Source organism: Felis catus, chromosome X, assembly GCF_018350175.1.
Source record: "Felis catus isolate Fca126 chromosome X, F.catus_Fca126_mat1.0, whole genome shotgun sequence".
Classification (NCBI taxonomy): Eukaryota; Metazoa; Chordata; class Mammalia; order Carnivora; family Felidae; genus Felis; species Felis catus.
The window spans coordinates 21,712,710-21,732,685 of NC_058386.1; the positions used below are offsets into that span (position 1 = coordinate 21,712,710).

Below are 19,976 nucleotides of genomic sequence, written 5' to 3' on the forward strand. Positions count from 1 at the left end.
CCTCCCCCACTCACACACACACACAAAATAAATAAGAAAACAAACAAACCAAACAAAAAAAATGAGATCAAGAAGCATTTAGCATGTAACTGTATGTGAAAAGAAAGCCAGAGTAGCAATACTTATATCAGACAACATGTACTTTAAAACAAAGATGGTAACGAGACAAAGAAGGACACTACATAAGCATTAAGTGGACCATCCAACAAGAAGACATAATAATTGTCAATATTTATGCACTCAAAATGGAAGCACCCAAATACATAAAGTAATAACATAAACCAATCAATAATAATGCAGTAATAGTAGGAGACTGACACCCAACTTCTATCAATGGACCCATCATCTAAATGGAAAATAAACAAGGAAATGGTGGCTTTAAATGACATATGGGACCAGATGGATTTAATAAATATATTCAGAACATTTCATGCTAAAACAGCAGAATACACATTTTTACAAGCGCACATGGACTATTCTCCAGAATAGATCACATATTAGGTCAAAAAACAAGTGTCAAGAATTTCAAAAAGATTGGAGTTATACTATACGTTTTTTCTGCCTACAGTGCAATGAAACTATAAATCAATCCCATGAAAAAATCTGGAAAGAATACATATACCTGAAGGTTAAAGAGCATGCTACTGAACAGCGAATCAACCAAGAAATCAAAGAGGAAATCAAAAAATACATGGAGACAAATGAAAATGTAAACAATCCAAAATCTTTGGGATGTAGCAAAAGCCATTCTAAAGAGGGAAGTTTCTTCCTACCTCAAGAAGCAAGAAAAAAATCTCAAGCAACCTAAGTTTTATACCTAAAGGAACTAGAAAGAGAACAAACAAAACCCAAATCCAAAAGGAAGGAGATAGTAAACATTAGAGCAGAAACAAATATGATAGAGAAACTCGAAAAATGATAGAACAGGTCATTGAAACCATGAGCTAGTTCTTTGGAAAGATCAACACAATTGATAATCCTCTAGTCAGACTCCTCCAAAGAGAAAGAGAGGACTTAAAATCAGAAGCAAAAGAGGAAAAATAATGAGTGACACCACAGAAATATAAAAGATTGTAAGAGAATAATATAAAAAACTATATTCAAACACACTGGCCAACCTAGAAGAAATGGATACATTCTTAGAAACATGTAACTCCTCAAAACTGAAACAGGAAGAAATAGAAAGTTTGAACAGACTGATTACCAGCGGTGAAATTGAGTCAGTAATCAAGAAACTCCAAAGAAACAAAAGTCCAGGACCAGATGATTTTACAGGTGAATTCTACCAAATAATTTTTAGAAGAGTTAATGCCTATTCTTCTCAAACTTTTCAAAAAAATACAAGAGGAAAGAAAACTTCTAAATACATCCTATGAGGCCAGCATTACCCTGATTCCAAAACCAGATAAAGACACCACAAAAAAAGAGGACTACAGGCCAATATCTCTGATGAACATAGGTGGACGTACATCCTTAACAAAATATTGGTAAGCTGAATCCAACAATACGTTACAAAAATGATACACCACAATCAAAGTGGGATTTATTCCTGGGATGCAAGGGTGGTTCAATATTCACAAACCAATGAGCATGATACATCAGTAAGAGAAAGGATAAAAACCATGTGATCATTTCAGTAGATGCAGAAAAAACATCTGACAAAGTACAACCTCCATTCGTGATGAAAACTCTGAACAAACTAGGTTTAGAGAGAACATACCTCAACAAAATAAAGGCCCTATGTGAAAAACCAACAGCTAATATCTCAGTGGTGAAACCCTGAGAACTTTGCCCCTAAGGTCAGGAACAAGACAGGCATATCCACTGCCACCACTTTTATTCAACATAGTACTGGTAACCCTAGCCTAAACAATCAGACAACAAAAAGAAATAAAAGGCATCCAAGTCTATAAGGAAGAAGTAAAACTTACATTATCTGCAGATGACTTGATACTCTACACGGAAAACCCAAAAGACTCCCTGAAAAACTACTAGAACTGTCAAATGAATTCAGGAGTTAGAGGATACAAAATCACTGAACATAAATCATTGCATCTGTATATACTAATAACGAGGTAGCAGAAAGAAAAATTAAGAAAGCAATCCCATTTTCAATTGAACCAAAAATAATAAAATACTTAGGAATAAACTTAACAAAAGAGGTGAAAGATGTATACTCTGAAGCCTATAAAACATTGATGAAAGAAATTGAAGACAACATAAAGAAATGTAAAGACATTCCATAATCATGGATTAGAAGAACAAATACTGATAAAATGTTTATACTACCCAATGCAATCTATGCATTTAATGCAATCCCTATTAAAATACTAACAGCATTTTTCACCAAACTAGAGAAAACAATCCTAACATTTGTATGGAGCCACAAAAGACCCTGAATAGCTAAAGCAGTCTTGAAAAAGAAAAACAAAACAAGGTATCACAATTTCAGACTTCAAGTTATCTTACAAAGCTATAGTAACCGAAACAGTATAGGATTGGCACAATCACAGATACATAGATGAATAGAACGTAATAGAAAGCTCAGAAATAAACCCATAATTATATGGCCAGTTAATCTTTGACAAATCAGGAAAGAACATCAAATGGGAAAAAGACAATCTCTTCAACAAATGGTGTTGAGAAAACTGGACAGCTACATGGAAAAAAATGAAACTGGATCACTTTCTTAGACCATACAAAAAATAAACTCAGATGGATTAAGGACCTAAATGTGAGACTTGAAAGCATAGATACCCTAGAAGAGAGCACAGACAGTAATTTCTCTGACATTGGTCACAGCAACGTAATATCAGATAAGTCTCATGAGGCAAGGGAAACAAAAGCAAAAATGAACTATTGGGACTACATCAAAACAGCTTCTGCACAGCAAGTGAATTAACCAACAAAACTAAACAACAACCTACTGAATTGGAGAAGGTATTTTCAAATGACAGATAAAGGGTTAGTATCCAAAATACATGAAGAACTTAGAATTGAACACCACCCCCCCCCCCAAATAATCACGTTAAAAAGTGAGCAAAATACATGAATAGACATTTCTCCAAAACAGACATACAGATGACTGACACATAAAAAGATGCTCAACATAATTCATCATCAGTGAAGTGGAAATCAAAACGACAGGAAGATAGCACCTCACACTTGTCAGGATGGCTAAAATAAAAAACACGGGAGCAATAAATGTTGGCAAGGATCTGTAGAAAAAGGAACCCTCGTGCCCTGACAGGTAGGTATGCCAACCTGTGCAGCCACTGTGGAAGACAGAAGGGAGGTTACTCAAAAAAATAAAAAAAGGACTACCCTATGGTCTAGTAATCACACTACTGGGTATTTAGTCCAAGAATACAAAAACACTAATTTGAAGGGATATATGTGCCCCTGTATTAATTGCAGAATTATGTATACTTATGGAAGCAACCTAAATGTCCATTGATAGATGAATGGATAAAGAATATGTGGTTCATAGATACGTATATACACACACATGTACATACATACATATATAGACACAAAGTGGAGTATTCAGCCATAAAAAGAATGAAATCTTGCCATTTGCCACAGTGTGGTTAGACCTAGGGAGTATAATGCTAAGCAAAATAAGTCAGAGAAAGACAAATACCTGGTGATTTCACTTGTAGGTGGAATTTAAGAAATAAAACAAATTAACAACAACAAAAAAGAGACCAAAAAACGGACTCTTAACTATGGAGAGCAAACTGAAGGTTTACCAGGGGGGAGATGGGGGGGGGGGAATTGGTGAAACAGGTGAAAGGGATTAAGAGTACACTTATTTTGATAGGCACCGAGTAATATATGGAATTTTCGAGTCACTATACCATACACTTGAAAGGAATATAATATTGTATGTTAACAACCTAGATTTTTTAAAAAAATCCTGAAAAAAGAGATGGGGGAAATAAATGCCCAAGACATGATCAAAGCTAAAATTTTGATTTTAATTAAATCAACATTTATTAATGAGAAAATGATTAGTTTTAATTGCTAATTAAAGATGATCTAAAGATAGGAACTCTTGTTCATTGCTATTACACCATTTTACATGGTGTAATATGAGTTACCGTATAACTCAGCAGTTCCACTACTAGGTATATACCCAATAAATGAAAATATAACTCCACACAAAAACATGTTCATGCATGTGCATAGCTGCATTATTTATAATAGCCAAAAAAAGAAACAACCAAAGTGTTGGTCAACTGATGAAGGTAAAATATATATATATATATATATATATATATATATATATATATATACATACACACACACACACATATGTATACATATATACATATATATACATACATATATACATATATATACACATATATATACATATATACGTATATATATACACATATATATAAATGTATGATATATATATACACACACAGAGAGAGAATATCTGTACAATAGAATATTATTCGATCCTTAAAAGGAGCTAAATACTGGTGCATACTACATAGATGAACCTTGAAATCATTTTGCTAAGGAAAAGAAGGCAGCTTCAACAGAGCACATATTGTATGATTTCTTTTATGTGAAATCTACACATGATAGGTGAATCTGTAGAGCTGGAAAGTAGCTTAGAGCCCAGGGGTGATGCTTGAGGAGAAATGGAGGTTGACTGCTAATGTGTACAGAGCTTCGTTTTGGGGGTGTGAAAATTCTGAAATTCAGTAGCCAGTGTGTTTGCACAACTTTGTAAATATACTAAAAGCTACTGAATTGTACTTTTTAAAAGGGTGAGGCTAATGGTATATGAATTATATCTCAATAAAGCTATTAGGCCAAAAAAAAAAGATTGGTATAAAAAAAGATTTGATACCAAATAGTGATTACTTTACATAAGCTGTGACATGGGGCATAGCACAACTTGTTTAGAATTTGTCTTCAAAACAAAGGCCATAATGGAGATGGATGGGGGCTTTGCAATTATACTCAGCTGGCACAAATAGAAACTTTTTCAGCCGAAGTTTAAACAATGTAGAAAAAGAAAAATTCAGGTCATGTCTGTAAGGTTGAGGTTTAGACTTTGATAAGAAAAAAAGGCAACCAATTTAACAACTCATGAAAATCAACAAAATAACTGTTCTTTGAGGTATTGTGTGAAATTACTGATTTGAACATGCAGTTAGTAATACTTTGCACATTGTCTAATTGGCTGAGGCACTTTTTGTTTTTGTATTTGTTTTGTTTTCGTGTGGCTAAGAATGTGTGAGGTATTATTCCACAGTAAACAGTGGAGTCTGTGGGTTACTTTATGAATAACCATCATCACAGTTAATTTATGAATCATTTAATTATTACGAAAGGCATTATCCATCCCAGGATATCTTAGGTATATTTTTTCCCAGTTGTTTTGGACAGGACAGATTTTGAACTTCAGAGTTGAGATTGCTTAAAAATGTTCATCCTGTCACAGTAGTTACAGAGCTGAAATGTGGGTGTGTAAAATGAGAAGTAATGCTTTTTTCTCTCCTTCCTTCCTATATCTAGCCTAGCCTTCAAGTGACCTCGTTCACAGAGCAGTGATTAAGTCCGTTGTGGACTCTCAGTGGGATCACATCATATGGGGACAGAATTATAACATGAACAATTCTATACAAATGAAATAAAAGTTAATGAGAGGCAGGGTCACATATGTTCTCACTAATTCCAGTTAGGTGGGAAAGTCTTCCCAGACATTTGAAAGAAGCCTGTATGGGGGGGAAAAAAAAGGAATCAGGAGTGTAAATTGGATCATATATTAAAGGATTTATGTGAACTGGTGTACATAGGACAGTTTTGGATAACTGCAGATCTGCTAATTCTCCAGCTTTGGTCAGTAGTAAGTAATAAGTAATGTAGATTTTCTGTATTTTCGCACAGGTTCTAATACTTATTTTCGTCTTGGAAGGAAATCTAGAAATGTAGGACAACATAAGTAATCAGCTTTCCTAAAGATATAGATTTATCAGCACTCAGCATTTGTTTTGTGAAGACTAAACCAGTCTGGAAATGGGCCAATGGAATTGGGTGCTTTCATGGAATTCGTACTGAAATGTGCTGTAATTATTTGTGCTTTTTTATTTTTTAGGTTAAATCTTGTGAGACACTACAGAGTAATTATAAAAGTGTGTTAGATGGCTAGTATGTTAGCTTTCTGACTTGGATAATAGGCATTTACAACAAGCAATGTAGATTTTCTACACCTTTGATAGTTTTTTTTAAATGTTTACTTAATTTTGAGAGAGACAGAGAGAACACAAGTGGGAGAGGGGCAGAGAAAGAGGGAGATGGAAAATCGGAAGCAGGCTCCAGGCTCTGAGCTGTGAGCACAGAGCCCAATTTTGGACTCCAACCCACCACCTGTGAGATCATGACCTGAACCGAAGTCAGACACTTAACCAACTGAACCACTTAGGTGCCCCATACATATCTGATAATTCTTAATATTTTTATTTATGTTTTTTTTTAATTTTAGAGACGGGGGGGGGAGAGGGGCGAGGGAGAGAAAGAGAGAGAGAAAGAAAGAATATGAATCTTAAGCAGGCTTCCTACTCAGTACAGAGCCCAATGAGGAGCTCGATCCCACAGCCCTAGAATTAAGACCTGACCTGAAAGCAAGAGTCAGATACTAAAATGATTGAGTTACCCAGGCACTCCTGATAATTCTCAATACTAATTTGGATTTTTTTCATGTATCTTTTGTCTGGGCTGGGAAAACTTGAGGTGATCAGTATATATCTAAAGGTTTTTGTAAAAATCAGGGTTTCTTAGAATTCTTGTGCCCCAAATGAACATTGATTAAGGCAAAGGGAATTAGATTAAAATACATCTTAATCAAATATGGGGGTTCAAGTGTTTATTTTGGTTCATGGGAATGAAAACTGGAAGATTTTATGCAAAAACCTTGCAACTCATTGTTATAAGTGCATGGGTTTGATTTTGGATCTAATTGCTGTATGCCTTTAATATTTTGGTGTTCCTCTGGCATTAGTGTGGATTTCTTTTTCTTTTTACAGAGGCTGGTCTCAGGTGACGTCGGCACACTAGATCAAGTAGACTAGTACAGTTTCAAGCCACCTTCAGGTCAGTTTAGCCACATGTCCAGATAAACAAAAAGAAAATACTTAAGAAAATAGATTTAAAGTCTTTCTGGATTGCAGGGCTAGGGTTCAGGGAATCATTGTAATGGAATCATGTATACAGTACATAGCATGACATTTTTAAGAGTGGATAACTCTAAAGATGGTAACTTAAAAGAGGAAAATTACAGTGATGTAATGAGCTCTCTTAGTAAAGTATAAAGGTAAGTCAAAGTAGAACTAAGTTGGAAAAATCAGTATGAACTCCTGACTCTCTCTGACCATCCTCCCTTTTTAAGGGAGCTCTTTCTTTTTCAGTAAAGAGTACTAAGTAATTAAAGCAAACCACTGTGCATTCTGTCTGCTTCCGCCCTTTAAAAATTTTTTCTATGGTGAGAGAGTGAGAGCAGGGAGAGAGGGAGAATCCCAAGCAGACTCTGCGTTATCAGTGGAGAGCCCAATGCGGGGCTCAAACTCACGAACCATGAGATTATGACCTGAGCTGAAATCAAGAGTCTGGTGCTCAATGGACTGAGCTACTAGGCACCCCTCCCCTGTTTTTGAACCCACCATTATATTCCTCTAAGAGGAAACATTTTTTGCTTGGGGCAGAAGAAATAAAGGTGAACTTGGAATATCTTACTATCACGACAAAGCTAGGATTCATTTAGAGAAATATTGGTTGTTTACAAGGACAAAGAGGTCAGTATAGAAAGAGGGCTGTTAGTTGCCAAGTAGTGAAAAATTGACATTAAAAAGGGAATTAGGACAATGAGTTGACAATAAGTTCTGGTTTTATGTTGATATTGCAAAGGAGAGGGGAATCTAGAACTTGTTAAATGTGATTATAATGCATAAACTGTAGCTTATGAATTTCTTGTAATGTCTATAAAATATGTTACATATCAGTTAACCTAAGTTAGATCATACCTACACTGGATCACTGATAGACAATTAGGGTATAAAATACAGATTTTTTTTTTAAAAAATAGAGGAATAAAAACTTGAATAATGAGAATGCTGATTGGGAAGTAGGAGGGAAATGTTGAAAGGGAAATAATAACGGGGTTTAAAAGGGCAGTCTATTGTATAGGAGACAGGGATAGTATAAATGTTCTCTTAAAGAAATTAAAAGGAGTGACTTAATACATTCAAAATAAATTTTAGAGATTCGGCTGACCTTTGGGAGGAGGGAGAGAGAGAGGAAAAAATAAGTAAAACTATGGAATAGTTTACATTCTTTGGCCACGAAATGAAGGCAATGAAGAACATAGTGAAGGTCAAACTAAGTGGAGTTATTACCCAGATTGAAGATGAACTGCACATGTTCCAATTTTGTTACAGTGGCAATGAGTCCCAATCCCCATGCTAATGGAAACATGATTAAAGGAAAAATCACATGTAAGTGGTGTCTGTTGAAAAGTGAGAATAAACATTGTCTAAATTTTTTGACCTAGATGGAAAGTCTAGGGTAAAGTTTGGCAAAGATTTGTGTGGGAGATAGAAAAATGATACCATATGGGGAATCTGAATTAGATACAAAAAGATGAACATCAAGTAGCACACTTGATAAGGCTTCTAGGTTCTGCAGACCTGCTTCTTCTCCTTGCTGCTCAAATTAGTGGAGTTTTCAAATAATGTTGTTTATCTGTATTGTCTTAGATGATCCACATGCAGGCTTTGCTGCTTGGGAGAATCCCTTAGGAACTCAGCCTGGGCAAAGACTGGGTGCCTTATCTTAAGTTTAGAGTAATAAAAGCAAGTACAGTAAAACCTTGGTTTGCCAGTGTAATTCATTCCGGAAACATGCTTGTAATCCAAAGCACTTGCATATCAAAGAAAATTTCAAGAACCATTGGCTCAGTTGTGATCATGTGACATTTGGCGTCGTTCTATTTGTATTGCAAGAAAGTGCTCATTTATCAAGTTTGCTTTCCAAGGTTTTACTCCACTAGGGTTGAGTCCTCTCAGTCAAGATAGGTTGGAACCGAACAGGGAAAGAATAATTACAAAATCTTTGAGGAAATTCTCACTCCCAGAATCCAAAAGGCTAATCCTTCAATGTTGACAAGTAAAAGTTCCATCTCCTCATATTACATACATGATCACTGAGGCCTGATGTGGTAAAGTGAGTCATCAAGATCACCCCGCTGCTTAATGGAAGAGCATGCCCTATGGCTTTTCTATTCAGTGTTCTGTATCCTGTTATGAGCTGCTGTGGTGTTAACGAATACCAACTAAGTTCATGTGTGATATGAACGTGACATTTTAAATGGTAAGTTAACAGTTTCCCCCACATAAATGATGTACACACAAAGATAAAGATTTAGAAAGAGTAAATCAAGAGAAAAGAATAGAAATATTAATACAACTCATGTCAGAAATGCATAAACAGGCTAATTTGTCTAAATATTATGAGAGTTCTTTCCATTCACCATGTTAATGATGTGTAGAAATACCCAAATGCATCAAAATTTAATTCTGGCAAATGAGAGAGGCCAGCTTGATAGAAGGGAGAATCTGATTTCTAAAATATAATTAAAATTAATGGAGCTTTATTACTTACAGGTAAACAGAGTAGTCATCAGGTACAGTGTTTTATTTTTTATTGCACCAAATCTACTCAAATCAGAATAGTTACAAAGTAGTGATTTATTCCATACATAGTAAAAAAAATTTTTTTAAATTCTCTTTCATATGTTAAATACTTCTCTGGATTTTTTAACACTACTGATTTGCTTTGAAAATTGTCTTTATTAATAATCATAAGATAAGCACCTCAAAAACTTCTATTTTAATTTTTGAATTATATTTTTAATTTAGTTTATTATATTTTTAATAAACTTGTATTGAACTATAATGTACAAAAAGAAAGTAGCTGCCCACCTCAGTGAGTTTTCACAAAGTGAACACACTCAGGTGAACACAACCCAAGTCAAGAAATAATTATTAGCACCCATGAAACCTACCTCTTATCTCTTCTTAGTCACTAGTTCCTCTCTCCCCATTAATACGTGAGCACTTTCCTGACTCCATAGATTAATTTTGCCTACTTTGGACCTTTGGATATGTGTACTTTTTTTTTTTTTTTTTTTTTTTGGCTTTGTGAGATTCATCCATGATACTGCACATGCAAACAGTTCATTCACTTTCTTTATCTTAGGGTTTTCCATTAAATGATTACACCATGATGCACTGTTACCTTTACTTTTGATGGACATTTGGATTGTCTCCTGTCTTGGGCTATTGTGAATACTACTGTTTTGAATGGTCTTGAACATGTCTTTTGGTGCAGTTGTGTACCAATTTTTGTTGCATATATCGTCAGGAATGTGATTGCTAAATCAAATTGTGTGAGTATGTTCAGCTTTGGTAGATACCCAAAGTTGTACCAATTTATACTCCCACCTGTAGTGTATAAGAGTCTAGTTAGCACATGTGTATGTTGTCAAATTTTATGTTTCAGTAATTCTAGTGGGTGTGTAATAGTATAGCATTGTACTTGAAATTTCCACTTCCCTGATTACTACAAGTCGAGAAACATTTGTATGTTCATCTGCTACTTGGGCATCCTTATTTTAAAAGGACTCATTCATGTCTCCTTCTCATTTTAACATAAGCTGCTAGGTCTATATCTTTTTGATTTATAGGAATTCTTTTTGTATTATAAAGATTCTTTTAAGGAAAGATTTTTGGGGGCCCCTGGGTAGCTCAGTTGGTTGTCAGACTTTGGCTGAGGGTTCTCAATAGTTCGTGAGTTTGAGCCCCACATCGGGCTCTGTGATGAAACCTCACTCAGAGCCTGGAGCCTGCTTCAGATTCTGTGTCTGCCTCTCTCTGCCCCTCCCCCACTCCTTCGCGCTTGCTCTCTCAAAACATTTTTTAAAGATTTTTTATGTATTCTATATTCTTTATATATTACATATTATAGACTTGAGATCTTTGTCACTTAGGTATATTGCAAGCATTTTCTCCTGGTGTGTGTCTGAACTTTTTGTTTTCCTAATGTCTTTTTTTAAGTTTGTTTGTTTCGAGAGAGACAGAGCAGGGGAGAGGGGCAGAGAGAGGAGGGTAAGAAAGAATCTCAAGCAGGATCCGTGCTGTTAATATGGAGCCCAACACAGGGCTCCATTCCATGAACCGTGAGATCATGAGCTGAGCTGAAGCAATTGAGCCACCGAGGCATCCCCTCCTAATATCTTTTCATTAATGGAGTATCTTAATTTTAATCTAGTACAGATTATTAATCTACTTTATGGTTAGTGCTTTATGTATCCATTTAAGACAGCTTTGCAGTGACTGAAGACATAGTCTAAAATTTATTTTATCTTTCACAGTTAAATTTGCATTCTATGTGTTTAATTGACCCCACATCACAGTTATTATAAGATGATCCCTCTGCTCTTCATTTGTACATTTCTGATTACTCAGGTGTCCATATATGTGTATGTCTGCTATTTACTTCCTATTATGTTCTATTTTTTTTTTTCTAGGCTATCAGTGGGAGAATACCACACTCCCTTAATTATTGAAACTTCATTACAAGTCTGGATAGCAAGGGGAGTAATTCCTTTAACTTGTTTGAACCCCTGAGGATTTTTGTGGTTTTTCTCCAACCTTTACATTTCCATAAGAAGTACAGAATGTTTATTAATTTCCACAAATAGATTTCCACTGACGATAGGTCTATAATGGAAATTCTGTTGAGTATAGATCATTTTGAAGGGGAATTGACATCTTTCAGTATTTAGTGTCCCACTTGATAAATGTGGTGTATTCTTTCATTTATTTAGATCTTACTTATCTTCTCTTAGTAATAGAGTGTTTTTTGTGCAGAGGTCTTGAATATATTTGATTCCTATTTTATTATCCTATTGTAAGCAGTATTGGTTTAAAACAGTGTTTTAACTCATCATTTAAATAAAATACAGATAAATAGAAGTGATCATATCTTATATCTTACAGCTTGGGGAAGTTTTACAAACCGAACATACCTGTGTAGCTAGCACCCAAGCCAAGGATTAGAACTTTACCAGTTCAAAAGGCCTCATTGTTCTTTGAGCAACTAGAGCCCTACGTACCTCCCGTATCTTGAACTTTACCAGCAGCGATAAGTTTTGCTATGAAAGTAGAATCCTATAATATGTACTCTTCTTGATGGTTATTTTGCCCAGTAATGGTGTTAATGAGTCATGCATATGAACACATGTAATTGTAGATCATTTGTGCTGTTATGTAGTATGTCATGAAATACACTACAATATAACTATCCATTTTTCTGTTGATACATGTTCAGTAGTTTTTAGGTTGTGTATGTGTTTTTAATGTTAGCCAATCTGGTTGACCTGGAGTAGTATTTCATTGTGGGTTAAATTTCCATTTCTTTAGTAATGATCTTGTTTTTCATGTGCTTATTTGCTATATACTTCTATAAATACCTTTGCAAATTGAAGTCCTCTGTCAGCTTTTTTTCCTTGAATTGTAGGAGTGTAGAATGCTTTATACTTTCTGGCTAAAATTCTGTTTGCTATGTGCTTTGTGAATGTTTTGTTTCAGTGTATGGCTTATATGTTTTCTTTTTTTTTAAGATTTTATTTTAGTTGTGAGATAGAGAGCAAGCATGAGCAAGGCAAGTGGGGAGGGAGGGAGAAGGAGAGAGAATGAATGAATGAATGAATATATCTCAAGCAGGCTCCACACCCAGCATGGGGTTTGATGCAGGACTCAATCTCCTGACTGTGAGATCATGACCTGAGCAGAAATCAAGAATCAGTCACTTAACTCACTGAGCCATCCAGGTGCCTCTATTTTCTTACTTCTTGTGATAAAGAGAAGTCTTTTAAAAATTATTAATTTATCAATTTCTTCTGTTAGAACTTCTTCTAGAAATTATATTTGTTAGCACTATGAATAGTGCTTGCTTTCTTCTTACCATGTAACTTAGAATACAATAGAACCTTGTCAATGCTTTGGTGAATTATCATATCGTTTTCAAAGATCGGATCAACTTCTAATATTTTGTTACTTGTTCACTGTCATGAAATATATCCAGAGTTCCTTTCTTGGGAACATTCTGTTGCTGGCATCACTTGCTCGAGTACAGCTTCATCCTTTTTGTTACAGCCACTTCCTTAAATTATATCACTAAGATCACTTTCCCCAAGTTCCTGTGCCTTCATATTTAGCTGGAGTTCCTTGAATGATGGGGGTGTTAAGATTGTCATGATCAGCGATTTTATTTTTATTTTTAATCTACTTTTGTTCTCTTGGAATTTGACTTCTTGTTGCACTTACATTTTGTTGTCCACTTTCCTATTTGGGTTATCCATTTTTGAGTGATGTCACATGGGTTTATCATGGGAAAACTAAGGGGCAGCACAACCGTACCTTCTGCTGTCTATGTATGAACTGAATAATAGACACCCCCTGACCAATCGCTGGCTGATTTTGAAAGAAAGCACTTGATTTGTTGCTGATTGAGATCAAAGATTGTTGCGTACAGAATGATCTGTGAACTGAAGAGCTAGAGTCTTTGTACTTGAAGCAATTTCTCCTAGTTACTAAACTGTGGTAATCAAAATGTGAATCAAATTGTCCAGGACTGTTAATATTTAACTAAGTTGGGATAACTGAAATGTGTGCTTGTAGGACCATGTAGAGGGGAAGCTGTACGTATTAGCATCCTCTACTTGTGGAAAGTTCTTACCATGCATGAAAAACGTAGGCTGGTGGAGTCACCACGAAGAGGGGCTTTTCTCAGGATCAGGCATTTCACCAGAGGACAAGTTCAGTTGGTTAAGTCTTCTGGCCTGCCAGCATCTCAGTATTTCTAGGTCCTCTTTGCATAATGAGGGGTTCCTTTATTCAGCTAACATTTAATGAGGCACAGAATTTAGAGTGCAGTATTGGCCACATGACATATAGAACAAATCAGACACTTCACAGTCCATAAATGTGAAATGACTTGTGAGCGTTAATGGAACCGAGAGATTTCACCTGACTGACCATGGAACAGGTCTGAAAAGGAAGGGAGCCAGATGGAAGATGGCAGGTACAGTGAGCCAGGGATGTTGCAGTGACTGGAACTGTGCGTTGAGAGAGAGAATGGTGCTGCTGGACACCAGCTGTGGTGCCACTGTATGTGCCAACTGGAATTGCTAGTGTTTTATCGTTTTCATCTGGTTCATTCATTACGTTTAATCACCAAATTATTTTTAATATTCTTGCTGAGGTGGAATAGTGTTGAAGGTATATCATGTATTATATGAAAGGCAAACAAAATATGTCCCCTGATGTGACATTGTGAGGTTGACTGTATGGCCTGGAATAAATAATGTCCTGTAAGTCAAGCTGTACTATCACTGCCAGCTCATTGAATGACAGTGGAAAGCCACTTGAGTTTTGTATGTTTTCATTTCTAAGCTGTTGAAGGGTAATTAAAGAGCTTACCCACGTCACCAAGATCTGGGATTTGTAAAGTATTAGTTAGAAAATATTTTGGAAGTTTTAGATAAAAAGTGTTAAGGTTTTAAACATTATTCCTAAGTTACCACTTGAATCAAACCATTGTAGTAATTTAGTAAATTTCTAAATTTAAAATAGATTTGAATATTATGTGCATGCCTAAACGCATCATTTAGATAGCAGTACCAAGTTAGGGATTTCACAGGGAGTGGCAGTATGGGTAATATGACTTCTAATATTGTGGAAATATAATAGTGCTTTTAAGTGTTTTGTAGAAGGATGTAATCAATTGAGACATAAGAGAGTGTCATTTTTGTATGTCAAAAATTTTGAAGTTTTGGGAGTTCCATATATTTCATATTATATATGTTTCATATTTCATTTTTAGTTTAACCTCAGAGGCCAGGAATGAATTCCATTTCCATTTTATGCCCTAAGACTTTTAATTTCTCTTTATGTCTCAGTTTCTCAATTATAAATTGAGTGTGATGTAGTTTGCATTTAAAAATTGTAGGGATAAGCAGAAATATTTACTTTTCTCTATCCTTTTGTCTGTGTGTGTATCTGCTACCTATCTGTATATCAAGAATGGTGGATCCTTTATTTACCTGCCGTGTGAATTTGACTAAGTTATTTAACACCTCTAAGCCTCAGTGTTCAAGTATAACATACTAGTAGGTATTAAAATTGGTATTTAGATTAAAGGAAGTGATACATGTTAAGCATTAAAAGTGGTACCAGGAACTTAGTGTGTGTTTAACAACTGTCAGGTATTAATTTTACAACTTGAGAGCAGAAATGAAGCATTATTTCTCCTGTTTAGTGTTCTGTTTACATTTTTTTCTAGTCATAGACTCTTGTGCATAATAAGTAGGTAGTTAAAATGCTTAATTGAGTTAATTTCTCATTTAAGAAAAAAATAGATTACAGTTGACTTCCAAACCATTCAAAATATAATTTGTTCATCACTAAGAAAGTACTTGAGAATGCTGTAAAGCCTGAGGGTCTTTCTTACAACCATCTGTTATAATTGCATTATGGTTGTGTAGATGAATCAATTAATAGAGAATGTTAGTCAATAGAGTTTTGGATAAGATAGATTGTATTGTGTTTGATTGACTCATCTTTAATTCTTGAAACAGATTCTGACTTTAACTATTGGAAGGTGAAGTGTTCGTTTTGTTAGTGACTTGTTTTCCATAAGTGATGATCTAAATGGAGCATATCATATTGAAAGGTACTGCTGGACTGCCTTTTGTACACATATCAGTGGTGGAGCTGGAAGGACCACCATGTTGATCTTGCCTTTTTTGGAAGGCTGTTGTGCCAAAGCTGTCTTGTTTGCTTCCCACTTGATCACACTCAAACCCAATATCCATCTGGCTTCTGACTCTTGGCTCTCTCTCTGCCATCAGTGACCCTGCTTCCCTCTTTGGATGTGATGCTTCTTTCTGGTCTACCTGGCTTTGACTCTTGGCTTTCACTCAAGGACTTTGGCCTGACATTGGACAGGAAGCTCTTGAGAGCACTCTGAGTACAATGATTCCCTCAGAATCAGTTTCCCTGGCTCTAATGAGCTGGACCAGCCACAGGTTGGCTTGATTGGCCAGAGGATTCAGCTAATGCAAAAGAGCTTTGAGAGGTAGGAGTATTCATTAAGGCTCTGTGAGAAGTTTGAACACATGCAGAATCATTACTTTAACAGTCTTCAGTTACTCTTGGGGAAAAATAGAATTTTTAAATCAAAATAAATGTTTGACCCTTAAGGAAAAATATCATTCGAAGCACAGAGTTTTATTTCAAACACTAGCGTTACTGGGCTGTCCTCTGTGTATCTTTCTATTCTGTACCACTACTGAATACCACCTAAGTGTATCAAAAAATGCAGCTACGTGCTTTTCCCGCTGTTGTAAAAAGCCTGGCACTAACTACATCTTCTGTCAACGTTGATAATTATTAGAGAAGACTTTCCGTCCTGTCATTCAGAAGAAAATGCAAGCAGCACAAACCTCAAAGAGTCAGATGAGAAAGCTTTTGTGATCGTGGAGGTCAGTTTTGCAACAAGTATTCTTGCAGGCATGATTAAATTCTGGGTGATTTTCAAGTATCACCTTAGAAATGGAAAGATCCCGCATTGTTTTATTTATGTGTCTGACATAAAACACTAATGGCTTCAAATAATAAAACACAATGGAAAGTGTTGACATTTTCAGTTTTCAATTAGCAATAGTGTTTTAAAGCACTTACTTTGAAGTAAAAATTTGCACATTTATGACATTTATAAATGAAAGCATTTGGTTGACTGATTTTAATGGTCGAATCATGAGAAATGCCTATTTATGGAAAGTGAAAACTGATGTTTTATTTTTTGTTTTTCAATCTGGTTAGCTTTGCTATGGAACCATTTGTTTTAAACATGTCAGCTTTCTTTAATTACTCGTTTTTAGTAACTGCTGTGTGTTACTCAGGTGACCTGGGAACATCTGTAGGCTGAACCAAGGTCAGTGTTCTGAATATGGGACTAGACTCAGATATTTTTTCGAAGAGGTCATGTTAGAATCCAAACCAAATAAAAGATAACAGCGGAGAGGTACTGGTACTCGGCAGAGACTTGAGCACTTCCGGGATGGCAGAAGCTCAGGCAGTTGTCTTCATTTGGGGCCTATCCAATGGTGTGTTCTGTAGAAGCAGACTCTAGGAAGCTAGGATGTTTGTGAAGTCATTGCAGTTAGAAGAGAGGCTCCAGAACAGTGGCAGAATGTAATCAAATATGAATAGAGAACAAGGAAAGGAATCCACTTATTGAGGACTCACAGGAAACGAAGAGTCAAACCAAGTTTGATGCTCATTTACTGGCTTGACTACTAACATTCCTCCTGGACAAAAATTAGTCCCAGAAAATGGGATAGGGATAAACTTCTATGTGGAAAGTAAAAGGGTTTACTTTTTTGTGTTGAAGTGTTAGAATTAAAGAAGCCAAACAGACCATTGTAACATGAACCTTGTCTAGGATGCTGGTAGTTAAAGAGGAAATTCAGAGGTGGATTTCAAATGCATTGAGAGGGAGGAATTGATTGAATTTGTGGAGTAGTTGGAGGTTGAGAAAGCTGTCAATGAGCTTTTTAAACTTTGTATGCCTGGGACCAGTTAGTAGAAAAAGGATAGGTCAATTGGAGTCCCTCTTTGGGGTAAAGAGGAGCATCAGTTCTGTGTTAAGCATACTGAGTTTAGTGTGATGTTGGAGATAGTTACAGAAACAACGGAGCCATGTGAGGAAAAATATTGCATGACCTACTGCACCGAGTATTCTTATATTCTTAAGTAACTATAACCATCTTACATGATCTTTTGTTGGTCTCAATAATGTTTCTGTAGCTGGCAGTCCAGAGTGAATGATTGAGATGATAATGGAGAAGGCAAATAATTTAAATTTACAAAGAGTTCACTTCTTTTTTGAGAAAACACTAAATGGCGGATGATGCCAGTGCTGTAGGAAGGCCTGGGGGGGTTGCAAGGGCCCTGGAATGGGGTGTTGGGGTGGCTTCTGAGGAGGCTCCAGCAGCAGCACCATCTGGGGCCAAGGCCATGGAGCTCGCAGAGGCAAGGCCAAGAACAAGGAGTGGATCCCCATCACCAAGCTGGACTGCCTGGTCAAGGACATAAAGATCAAGTCTCTTTGAGGAAATCTGTCTTTTCTCCCTGTCCATCATTGACTTTCAACTGGGGGCATCCCGCAAGGATGGTGTTTTGAAGATTATACCTGTGTAAAAGCAGACCCATGCTGGCCAGTGGACCAGGTTCAAGGCATTTCTTGACATCAGAGATTACAATGGATGAATCGTTCTTGGGTGTTAAGTATTCCAAAGGAGGTAGCCACTACCATCTGTGGAGCCATCATCCTGGGCAAGCTTTCCATGGTCCCTGTGGGACAAGACTGCTGGGGGAACATGGTCAGCAGGCCCCACACTGTTCCATGCAAGGTGACAAGCCACTGTGGCTCTTTGCTCGTGGGCCTCATCGTGCCCCCAGAGGCACTGCCCAAGAAGCTACTGATGATGGCCAGTATTGACGCCTCCTACACGTCAGCTAGGGCCTGCACTGTCACCCTGGGTGACTTCACCAAGGCTTCTTTTGATGCCATTTCCAAGACCTACAGTTATCTCACCTCTTTTTTTTTTTAATATTTTTATTTTATTTTTGAGAGAGAGAGAACACAAGTGGGGCAGGGTCAGAGAGAGGGAGACACAGAATCAGAAGTAGGCTCCAGGCTCTGAGCTGTCAGCACAGAGCCTGATGCAGGGCTTGAATCCACAAACTGGGAGATCATGACTTGAGCCAGTGTCAGACGCCCAACCAACTGAGCCATCCAGGTGCCCCAACAGTTATTTTACCTCTTGACTCTGGAAAGAGAATGTGTTCACCAAGTCTTTTATTAGGAATTCACTGACCATCTTTGTAAAGACCCACACCAAAGTCTCCATGCAGGGAACCCAGGCTCCACGTGTGGCCACCATACAGTTTTATACAAGAAATATAAAGTGAATTAAAGCCTGTTAATAATAAAAAGTAAATTTACAAAAAAATTTACAATTTCACTTCTTAAGTTTATTTATTTTGACAGAGAGAGAGAGAGAGGGAGGGAGGGAGGGAAAGAGCATGTAAGCACAAGCAGGGGAGGAGCTGAGAGAGAGGGAGAGAGTCCCAAGCAGGCTTCCTGCTGTCAGCACAGAACCTGATGTGGGGCTTGAACTCATGAGCTGCGAGATCGATGACCTGAGCTGAAATCAAGAGTCAGTTGCTTAACTGACTGAGCCACCCAGGTGCCCCAAGAATACTTGCCTTTCTTAGTAAGACTAACTTGAAACTAAAAGAAAAATGACATTAAAGTATACAGTTGTTGAGCAAGAAAGCCAAGGTCTTTTAAATATATAAAAAATGAGACTAGGGGGGATTTAAAAGCTCTGGGTATGGATATGATCACTAAAGAAGGGACGGTGGAGTTAGTAGAGATGTGAGGATCTAGGCCTGGTGTAGACAAAAATTTAATAATGTAGCAGAGAGAGGAGGAATCCCAAAGGAGTTAAAAGAGCTGCTGGAGAAAAATCAAGAGAGAATAGTGTTTTGAGGAGCAAAGGGAAGTAGGTTTCTAGTGGGAAGTAGACAACACATCAAATAATCATGCTGGATCTGAATAGGCAAAGTCTGAATGAGCCATCCTAAGTCCCCATAAGATGTGACGCAGCATGATTCAAGGGTATTTCTTCACGTGACCACAGTTGGAACAAATTTCAGAATTTAACCAGTACCCCTTCCCACAATCTTTCCACTTTGTCTGATCAGGGGCTCTGGCCTTGAGTGCTGCCTCATAAGCCCTTGATGGTTACCTGTGTAGTTCACTGA

General features: G+C 36.7%; 1 protein-coding gene and 1 pseudogene across 2 annotated transcripts in view; both read left to right on the forward strand.

Moving 5' to 3' along the window:
• The window catches only part of LOC101095955 (melanoma-associated antigen B18-like), a 606,992-nt gene that overhangs the window by 285,265 nt on the left and 301,751 nt on the right, over positions 1 to 19,976 (forward strand). The window lies entirely within an intron of this gene.
• On the forward strand, positions 17,688 to 19,118 carry LOC101099183 (annotated as a pseudogene).